General features: G+C 31.9%; 1 long non-coding RNA gene across 1 annotated transcript; it reads left to right on the top strand.

The window, feature by feature from the left end:
- The first annotated feature begins 1,247 nt into the window (after positions 1–1,247).
- LOC127717239 (uncharacterized) lies at positions 1,248–10,408 on the top strand. Its single transcript, XR_007989155.1, has 3 exons — positions 1,248–2,791; positions 3,652–3,747; positions 9,269–10,408. It is a non-coding gene; the product is annotated as an uncharacterized LOC127717239 (long non-coding RNA).
- Positions 10,409–10,967: the final 559 nt, after the last annotated feature.

The raw sequence follows: 10,967 nt of genomic DNA, 5'->3' as shown, positions 1-10,967 counted from the left end.
TTCTCAGTGCAAGACAGAACTTCGGATAAAACGTGAAAAGTACTCATTGACTTGTATCTCCTAAACAAATACACTGACCCGCATTTTTTTTTGGTTCTTTTTGCTCCTTTATCAATCCCCTATCAATGAATAACGGTAATGATAAGCTTGTTATTTAGAAACTGATAAGCAATTATTATCATATGTTTTAAATAGTTATGGGTAATTTCTCAATCATGACCAGTGGCGGAACCAGAATTTTTGAAAAAAAGTCACAGACAAGAGGGGGCGGGTCACCTGCCCCCTGTCAATACACCTCTTATGACAGAAATTTTTTTTTTCCTCGGTCAGGGAAGGAGGAATTACAAAATACCGGTATGTCTTAGCTGAGGAATGTTATTCAGAGTAATTTGACGACTGTTAATGGAAATGAACGGCAATACAATCAAAACTCTTTAAGGGATTCCTTGTCTTCTACATCAAACATGGAAGACGTCTTTGCGTTAGTAGCATTAAACTGTCACACGTTTTTTGCTACTTTAATCATGGATGTATTGTCATTTATTAGCCGTTGACTCTGTTTAACTCTCCCCCAAGGGTGACTGGGGAATAGAAGTATGGTCACCATTGGTCTTCCTCCGACCGGCAGTAAAACCCTTGCTAAAGTGGGGCGTCCGTTTGGCTGTGCGGGATGTACAAATTTGCAGCCACGTCCGGTCAGAATTGGGACGTAAAATCCGATGTCTCGTGTAAAGAGAGTGCCACGCTCTTTGCACGTTAAGAACCCTTGCAACAACTCTTTGAGGGGTCCGTAGGTGACCTGTTGCAAGGCTAAATTTCTGTCCCTATCCAATATACCCCCATTTCCCGTGGCAGTCTAAATTTCTACGACCTTAATCCCAGACGCCCCTATTACAGAGCCTACCTATTGTATTTATTGTTAATTTGTTCTCGTCCTGAATATGCATGAAATATTTGCCACTGGTCGTTAAGCAACCAACAATCAATCAATCAATCTCTGTTTAACTCGGATAGTAAGATTATTTCTCTTTAAGATCCCTTCTCTATTGTCTTCATTTACTGGAAAGTTAACCCCTACATATTGTCCACCTGAATCAGAGAAGGTAAGACGTCCAAATTTCATCTTATAGTTCCCACTTTTGCGAACTCTTCGCTTAGTTCACTTTTCCTCTCTTCTAGAGAGGTCATTAACACCTTACTGTTTACAGCATCTACGGTATTATAAGCTTCTGAAATTAGTTTTAAGAGCCAATCCGCCAGAAAACCATGCAATATTCAGAAAATCGTCCAAATCGACAATCACAACTTGACAAATTATTATACATCATCTTAATCCTTGACATAAAATAAAAGAATTTGACCACTTAATTTTTCCCAGAATCGTATCTATTTTTAGTAACAGCCTCATTTGCATAATTCTGTAAATTCATAATGAAACCAAGGAAAAATCCAACTTTTTTATGCCTTTTAAGAATGACCCAGAAGCATATTAAATGGGGTAGTTGAGTTTTTAGAGTAATGTCAGCTGAAACTCATCCATTTTACTATGTTATGATCAATACAAATGGAAATTTAAACGATTTGGCACATTGCCAGGAGCAGGGACACAAAGGCGGGGTTTTTCATACATGAATTTACGTGGTTTTCATTCGCTTCTATCTTGCAAGACCCATTCCGGATTTGTTTGCAACTTATATCGGTTTTAACTATGGGGTATGTTTTATATCAAAACAAAATATTAAGCTTGGCAAATGACTATTATATGTTAATTTATGCCTTGGAAGAATGGTGATTTTAGTCCCAAATTGACACATTTTGATTTTGATTTTAATTAAATTCTAAACACAATTGGTACTAAAATGGCTCATAAAATCATTCGAACAAGTAAAATCAATTTGTCTGGAAAATGAAATCAGACGTATTTGTACTGCAAGTCCAAAAATCAATAAATTGTCTGAAACCAGGGAGTCCATCTTTTATGCTCTTCCATTGACTTATCTCCCTTGGGTAAGATCTCAAACATGTCAGCTCCCAGTGGTGGTTTGGCAGACAAATGTTTACAGTGAAGTTTGTGACGTTAATAATATAGGATGAGCATGTGGGCTATCCCAGTCTTATACATCTACATATTACAAACTATTTAAGATATCTGAATGCACTAATGACCAAAATAGCATTTCCAAAAAAAATAATTACTGCCAAGAAATTTGACAATCATGACAATAATTTAGTGAATAAACATGAAAAATATTGATTGGAAAAATAAGTCCATGAACAGCAAAAAGTGTTTTTAGATTTCAACGAGCAAAACAAGTATTCTAAATCATTCTTCGTAAAAAAAAAAATGAGCGAGTGGAACCACCTTGCTTGCACCAAAATTGAGATTGAGAGTGTCAAAACTGCTCTGGCGCACCATCAATAAATCAACAACACTCTCTCTACCGTGGTATTGAAACCAGCTTTGGTAACCAAACATATTCATACAGATACAGACTACCATTCATCTACATTTAGGAAGTCTGAATAATACTGAAAACTATGGTGTAGAATTTCCAACAGGACTCCTTATTTTATATAAGACAAGGAGTGGTTTATTTTCCCATGGTTGTTACATCATCTTGTCTTTGAATATGCTCGAAGTACAGGGACTTTTATGGAATTCATTGACATGATAGTCAAGCAAGATGTCAACATCTCGTCCAACCCTCTTCCAGCAAAGCCAAAGCTGACCAAGGATCTTCACCCTTTCAAAACAGGCTGTATACAGGACGAGTTATTCCAGTAGGAACAGGTACAAATCTTACAATCAATTTTCATTTGTTCCATATAGTCAATCTGAAATTAGGGGACCAACAATTGATACATTAGCTAGATTAAAAAAAGTGGGGAGGGGGGGGGGGGGGGGTGTTAAAGGGGCATGTGAATATTCTTTTACACCTGACCTGTTTCTAAGACATCTTATTTATTTCCTATGGCAAAGTGCAAGCAATTAATATATATCCGTATATACATTGTTCTGTCTTGGGACCATTTGATTAAAAAAGCAAGGAGGAGGGTTAGAATGGTCAAAATATTTATGTCCTTGTCAGCTTAGGACAGAATTTTAATTTTCAAGCTATTAACCAGGGTACAATATATTTATTTTCTGCTTTAAAAAATCAATTTATAGACCAGAATCATGATAATAATCAAAATCTAAAAATATCAACGTTTAGCAGGTCAGGTTTTTATTCTCTTCCCCTAAGTTATATTTTCAGTTCTTACTGGAAGTTGTTCAGCTCTTTGTCTACTAAAAAAACTTTTATCTCGTGGAAAAGCCTCCTACAAATACATGTTTTACATACAACAAACTGTACATGTAACACTAGACAACTTTATCCAGAGAATAATATTTTTTTAATGAACTAATAGGCCATGGAGACTAAAAAAATCAAAAGCATTGCAAACTTTTGTAAAGTTCAATTTTAGGACCCTACATGTACATGTATGTAGATTACTTATAGAGCCCTATTATATATAAAAGAAAAAACATACATTTAAACTACATGCACAGTGATGCTACACTACCCTAAATTTCCTGTCTGATATATTTTATTTCATGTAAAACAAAATTGAAGAATTATTTTATAGTTTAACACTTTTTATTTGTAGGGCTATATATATGCAAGCAATGCTCAATTAAGATGAATTTTTGTAAAAGTGACAATAGCCAGGTCAAACTAAATACATGTATAGAAGAAGATATTGGTAAGTTATTATTAACTTATATATTAATTTTTCTGTTTGTATAACATGGTAATCATACAAAGTATATGTAATCACTTATATGATAACATAATTATACAATTACATGTTATACATTTGTACATCAGTTTTATTAAACAGGTCTTTGTTAACTTGGTTTTCCCATTGAAAAATCACTTTGCTAATTTTAATTTGTAATACTATATTGGGCGGCTCCTATAGTTTCCATTCAATAACTAACAATGACTAATGAACTGTTCATACATTCCATTTCAATTATTTTATTTATTAATACGTATTACTTTTACTGTTAAGTCTGTTTTTTGTGATATTCATTTTACGTGACTCTGTATTTATGTATCCCGTCATACTTTGAACGACAAAATTATTTTATGTCTACCTGTGCGAATTTCAAACGCGCGATTTTACGCCAGTACTTAAAACCTTCCATCCTTTATGGGTGGATTTTACATAGATATATAAAATCGTATAATATAAGCAAAACGAGGATGTTAAATTTGATGTATGCCTTTTTGTGCTTCTTCGTTACATTTGTTTGTTTTTATAGTGATTAAGATGATAACACAATGTTGACTGCTGTACCCCTATTTTTGACAATTTTACCTATTGTGTCTGTTTGTTTTGTTCCCGCATCGTTGTCAATATACTGGAATTTGATGCGACTGTCATACAAGTGAGAGGTTTATTATCTAGCTATAAAACCAGGTTCAATCCACCATTTTCTACAGAAGAAAATGCCTGTACCAAGTCAGGAATATGACAGTTGTTATCCATTCGTTTGATGTGTTTGAACTTTGATTTTGCCATTTGACTGGGGACTTTCCTTTTTGAATTTTCCTCGGAGTTCAGTATTTTTGTGATTTTACTTTTTCAAATATAAAAGTGGGAGATTTTTATTGGTACTTTTGAAGATATTTCACTTGTTCGATTAATTGATTGGTTGTTGGTAATGCTAATGTCCAATGGCAAATAGTTCATGCATGTTTAGGACAAGAACAAATTAAAATAAATACATTATTTGGGTTCTTAATATGCTAAATCTAACAATGTATTTAAATAATTTAAGATGTTGCAATTGGGCCCCATTTTAAATTGGTTCACATTGATTTCAAAATGGTCCAAAATTTTTTTTCTTATTTCTACACAACTTGAATTCTTGAGGTTCTTTTGATAAACAAAATGCAAATGTTTTATATTTAGATTTTTAATTTTGGTCCGGTTTTCAAATTTGTCCACATTTTAAAGTCCAAAGGGTCCAAATTTTAACTTAGTTTAATTTTAACAAAACTTGAACTCTAATTACAATGAATTAGGGTTCTTTGAATGATAAATAGAAATAATCAAATATTCTGAGTATAAATATGTACTTAGATTTATGATTTTGGTCCCAGTTTTCAAGTTGGTTCAAATGGGGTCCATAATTTAACTGTGTTTGATTTCAACAATAATTTTAAAGATGCTGATTCAGCCTGAATCTAACCTGTATTTAGTTTTTGGTCCCTATTATGAAATTGGTTTACATTGAGGGTCCAAAGGGTCCAAAATTAAACTAAATTTTAAATCTTTATTTGATCTTGGGGTTCTCTGATATGCTGAATCTATTAAACTTTATCTTTATACCATATTTATTCTGTGTTAGAAACCTATTCTTTGTCAAATATTTAATCCCATTACAAATTTAGAGCTGTTATAGCTTGAATGTTCTGTCCAAACTTGCATTTTTTCTTCATCTTCCACAAAATTTGTGCTTTTCTGAGATAACTGGTGTTATCTTTTTAAATGAAACTTTAGTGAAAAGAAAAGTACAATATGTGGATGATAATTTGATGTCAAACATTTTCAAGATGGCCACCAAGGATGGCACAAATTTCAACACTGGTTAATTTAATGAAAATTGTTAATTAGGGATAGTCGTGTTAGTTTGACTTGCTAAACAAAGTAAGGTTGTTTTTTCTTCCAAAATGGCAAACATTTTGAAGATGGCCTTATATGAAAATTGACATTAAGGAATTATAGCACTTTTGACATGCCAACAAAACAATGAAATTTTTTTTTAAAGATGGACACAGCAAATAAAGGGTAAAATTTTCAATTTTGTTGAGTTTGATTTTAAAGAATATTGATATTTAGCTGTACTTTGATACAGAGAACAGATATAAAGATGGCCACCATTTCATAGATTGTCACTAAAAGCGGTCAAATTATCACCATTGTCTGTTTTCAATGTAAAATTATATTGAGAGGTAATTTGACATGCCAAACCAAATGGAGGCAATTTTTATACGACCGCAAAAAAAATTTGTGGTCGTATATTGGTATGACGTTGGCGTCGTCGTCGTCGTCCGAAGACACATTGGTTTTCGCACTCTAACTTTAGTTTAAGTGAATGGATCTTTTTGAAATTTGACCATAAGATTAAATACCACAAAAGGAAGGTTGGGATTGATTTTGGGGGTTATGGTACCAACAGTTAAGGAATTAGGGGCAAAAAAGGGGCCAAAAATAAGCATTTTTTAGTTTCCAGACAATAACTCTGGAACGGTGTATGGATCTCTCTGAAATTATGCTACAAGTTTCCATACCACAAAGGGATGGTTAGGACTTGCTTTGGGGGGTTATGGCTCAAACCGTTTAGGAATTAGGGGCAAAAAAGGGGGAAAAACAAGGTTGTCCTGGTTAATGGACAAATACTTTAGTACAAAACATAATTTAAAGCAGTGTAAGGGAGATAAATCAAATACATCATTGAAATTATCTCCCTTACACTGCTTTTAAATTATGTATAAAGTAATGGTTAATGAACAATAAAGATAATTTAAAACAGTGTAAGGGAGGTAATCCAAATACAACGTTTTGGTTACTTCCCTTACACTGCTTTTAAATTATGTTTAAAGAAATGCATATTTATAAAGGAAGACCAGTAAAAATATCTGCAAATGTTGCATCTTTTTTTTTTACAAAAAAATCCATAAGAAAGATTTGACACTATATTTTTAATTCTATTATAAAATAGATTAAGTTAGCACTATGGTAAATTTAAATGGGTAATTATGGTTGCCAACTCCATTTTTGAATTGAGATTATGACCATATCTTGAGGGAAAGAATTTTTTGGGGGAAAAAAGGGGGGTGGGGAATAAAAAGAAATTGTGGGGGGTCAATTTTTTCTCATTTCAGATTTCAGAAATTAAAAAGAATTATTCTTCAAATATTATTTTTTTTTCAAATTTCAAATATTGAAAAATTTCAAGAAGTAATCTTTAATTGCACAGTATGGCGCATTAGATTTGTAAAATCTTTGATCACATTTATTTATTTGTTATGCCCAATCTAACAGTGTATTTAGATTTTTAATTTTGGGTCCAGTTTTCAAATTGGTCTACATTAAGGTCCAAAGGGTCCAAAATTAAACTTTGTTTGATTTTAGCAAAAATTGAATATATGAGATTCTTTGATATGCTGAATCTAAACATGTATTTAGATTTTTGATTTTTGGCCCAGATTTCAAGTTGGTCCAAATTGGGGTCCAAAATTAAACTTTGTTTGATTTCAACAAAAATTGAATAAATGGGGTTCTTTGATATGCTGAATCTAACCATGTATTTAGATTTTTTATTTGTGGACCCCGTTATCAAATTGGTTCATATTGAGGTCAAAAGGGTCCAAAATTAAACTTTGTTTGATTTCATCAAAAATTGAATTATTGGGGTTCTTTGATATGCCAAATCTAACCGTGTATTTAGATTTTTAATTTTGGGTCCTGTTTTTTAAATTGGTCTACATTAAGGTCCAAAGGGTCCAAAGTTAAACTTAGTTGGATTTTAACAAAAATTGAATTCTTGGGGTTCTTTGATATGCTGAATCTAAACATGTGTTTAGATTTTTGATTATGGGCTCAGTTTTCAAATTGGTCCAAGAAAGGGTCCAAAATTAAACTTTGTTTGATTTCAACAAAAATTGAATATATGGGGTTCTTTGATATGCTGAATCTAAACATGTATTTAGATTTTTGATTATGGGCCCAGTTTTCAAGTTGGTCCAAATTGGGGTCCAAAATTAAAATTGTTTGATTTCAACAAAAATTGAATATATGAGGTTCTTTGATATGCTGAATCTAACCATGTATTTAGATTTTTTATTTGTGGGCCCCGCTATCAAATTGGTTCATATTGAGGTCAAAAGGGTCCAAAATTAAACTTTGTTTGATTTCATCAAAAATTGAATTATTGGGGTTCTTTGATATGCCAAATCTAACCGTGTATTTAGATTTTTAATTTTGGGTCCTGTTTTTTTAAATTGGTCTTCATTGAGGTCCAAAGGGTCCAAAATTAAACTTAGTTTGATTTTAACAAAAATTGAATTCTTGGGGTTCTTTGATATGCTGAATCTAAACATGTGTTTAGATTTTTGATTATGGGCCCAGTTTTCAAGTTGGTCCAAATTGGGGTCCAAAATTAAAATTGTTTGATTTCAACAAAAATTGAATATATGGGGTTCTTTGATATGCTGAATCTAACCATGAATTTAGATTTTTTATTTGTGGGCCCCGCTATCAAATTGGTTCATATTGAGGTCAAAAGGGTCCAAAATTAAACTTTGTTTGATTTCATCAAAAATTGAATTATTGGGGTTCTTTGATATTCCAAATTTAACTGTGTATTTAGATTTTTAATTTTAAGTCCTGTTTTTAAATTGGTCTACATTAAGGTCCAAAGGGTCCAAAATTAAACTTAGTTTGATTTTAGCAAAAATTGAATTCTTGGGGTTCTTTGATATGCTGAATCTAAACATGTGTTTAAATTTTTGATTATGGGCCCAGTTTTCAAGTTTGTCCAAGTTGGGGTCCAAAATTAAACTTTGTTTGATTTTAACAAAAATTGAATATATGGGGTTCTTTGATATGCTAAATCTAACCATGTATTTTGATTTTGGACATTGGACCATAATAGGTAAATTAAAAAAAATTCAAGTTCTTAGACCACATTCTTTCTGTGTCAGAAACCTATGCTGTGTCAAATATTTAATAACAATCCAAATTCAGAGCTGTATCAAGTTTGAATGTTGTGTCCATACTTGCCCCAACTGTTCAGGGTTCGACCTCTGCGGTCGTATCAAGCTGCGCCCCAGCGAAGCATTTTATTATTGTTGTAAAGATGTTAAGGGCTATTTGGACATGCTTAAAAGGAGTGGATAATAACTATTCTGCAAAAATGATTTGGCTTTAGTTGGGAGAATTTTGTAACTGCATCCACTTACAGTAAAAGTTGTCAATTTTATTTCCTGTCAGTGGTATATATGAAATTAAAAAAAAATGTGGTATGATTGCCAATGAGAACAAATGACATAGAAGTAAAGCTATAGGTCTTCATACGCCATATGGCCTTCAACAATGAGCAAGACCTATACTGCATATATATTCAGCCATAAAAGGCCCCAAAATAAGAAAATGAAAAAATATGAAAACTAACAGTCTGATTTATGTATGTATGTTTTGTGGTTTTCAGATTTAGACTCGCAGCTAACCTTTCTGTCAGTGTCAACAACAACTGAACTTTCACAGCAGTCAACATCAGATTGGGAGACTGATAATGCTTCTAACAGAAACAATTTCAACCAACCAAACAAGCAACAGAAACTTTCCAACTTTAAAACATCAGTTAAATCTTCCATGGGATGATGTCTCAAAAAAGAACAGTTCATCATTTATGGAGATTTTAATGTTATGGTTTTTCTTTTACAAGAAAGTTAATGTACACTTGTTTTATAGTAAAACCTATAGCCGTTCAAGTATAAAAAACACATTCAACTTTATTGAAATTTTAAGATTCATATGACTTATTTTAATTCTGTTATCTCCGAGGATGTGATGTAGAGCATTATAGGTACAGTAATCTTAACAGCTATCCAATTTCATTCAAAATTCTTTATAAATTTTGCACTGGTATATATAGACTAAGTAATTTGTTTTTCGTCTAGTTATGGGATTTTTTTTTAGAAGCATTTATGATTTTCATGTTTGTATTGACCACATTGCAGCAACATAGATATAGGTACCTGGCAAATCTTGCCTTGTTAGCATACTAGGCTCAAAGGGTCATAAAAAAATTTCCATCACTAAGTGTCTGTTAAAATCATCTGTTTACAGTTTTCACTTTTAAACCATCATCTTAATAACTTTAGAAGAAGTGTCATACATATATATATATGTATACAAAATTTAAAAACTTTTTAATATATATACATATATATATATTGATAAAAACCATCAACATGACAAGATCTAAATACCCAAAATTTTTCTGAAAAATTGGACATAACATCTATGAGCTATTGTCCCTGAAATGTGTAAATTTACAAATTTTCACAGTTTTCTGCTACTATCCGACAACTATATCAATATATTATAAGAATAAATTGCAAAAGTGGTCAGAAGAAACTTTTTTTTTACAGTCTGAACTTATTCTGAATTGTTTAACTTCTAATTTAAATTGATTGCGTTTGAAATATGTGTTTTTTATCGTTTTAGGTGCACAATTTGTCAATACGATCTATTTCGGCTCCTGGGAGCCTCTAGATTTATAATGAATAATTTGTATTTATGTATGATTATTTTCTTAATGTATTAAATGAAACATTAATTATTCGTTTCCATTTGTTGTTTTACTTATTTATAAGTCCAGATCCTATCATATGTCAGTAGTTACAAATTAGACAGTAAAATTGAGAAAATTTGAATATGCAGGTTACCCCATTTTGTTGTGGCATATACCAGACACCAACATTATTTGCCGAGCTTGATATTTTTTTTGATTGGGTATATATAGTTATACTTTGCAAGTAGATATGTTGTTTTACAATAATAAACGGGTCTTGGAGTATTTTGGCTCTGAAAGATGACCAAAATCAGCCATTTTGGACATGTAGCTAAATAAGACATATTGAAACAGTTAGATTATACATACACTTAATAGACAGCATTGTTAATTCTATGCATTCTTACACTTAAAGTGATGTTTTACTAGGAACAACTATCAAAAAATTATAAATGTTACCATATTTTTTTATTTAAACCAGCGAAATATGCCAAAAAAGGCTTATTTTTGCTGTTTTCGAGCAATTTCATCTGTTAAAACATGGCGCTCAAAAAATATCCAGATCGGTTCAATATTTTCCCAAAAAAATTTGTGTGGTTATTTACATTAC

Source organism: Mytilus californianus, unplaced genomic scaffold (assembly GCF_021869535.1).
Source record: "Mytilus californianus isolate M0D057914Y unplaced genomic scaffold, xbMytCali1.0.p SCAF_91, whole genome shotgun sequence".
Taxonomy (NCBI): domain Eukaryota; kingdom Metazoa; phylum Mollusca; class Bivalvia; order Mytilida; family Mytilidae; genus Mytilus; species Mytilus californianus.
Note: the sequence above shows the minus strand (reverse complement) of the source record. Positions and strands in the feature narration are given on the sequence as shown.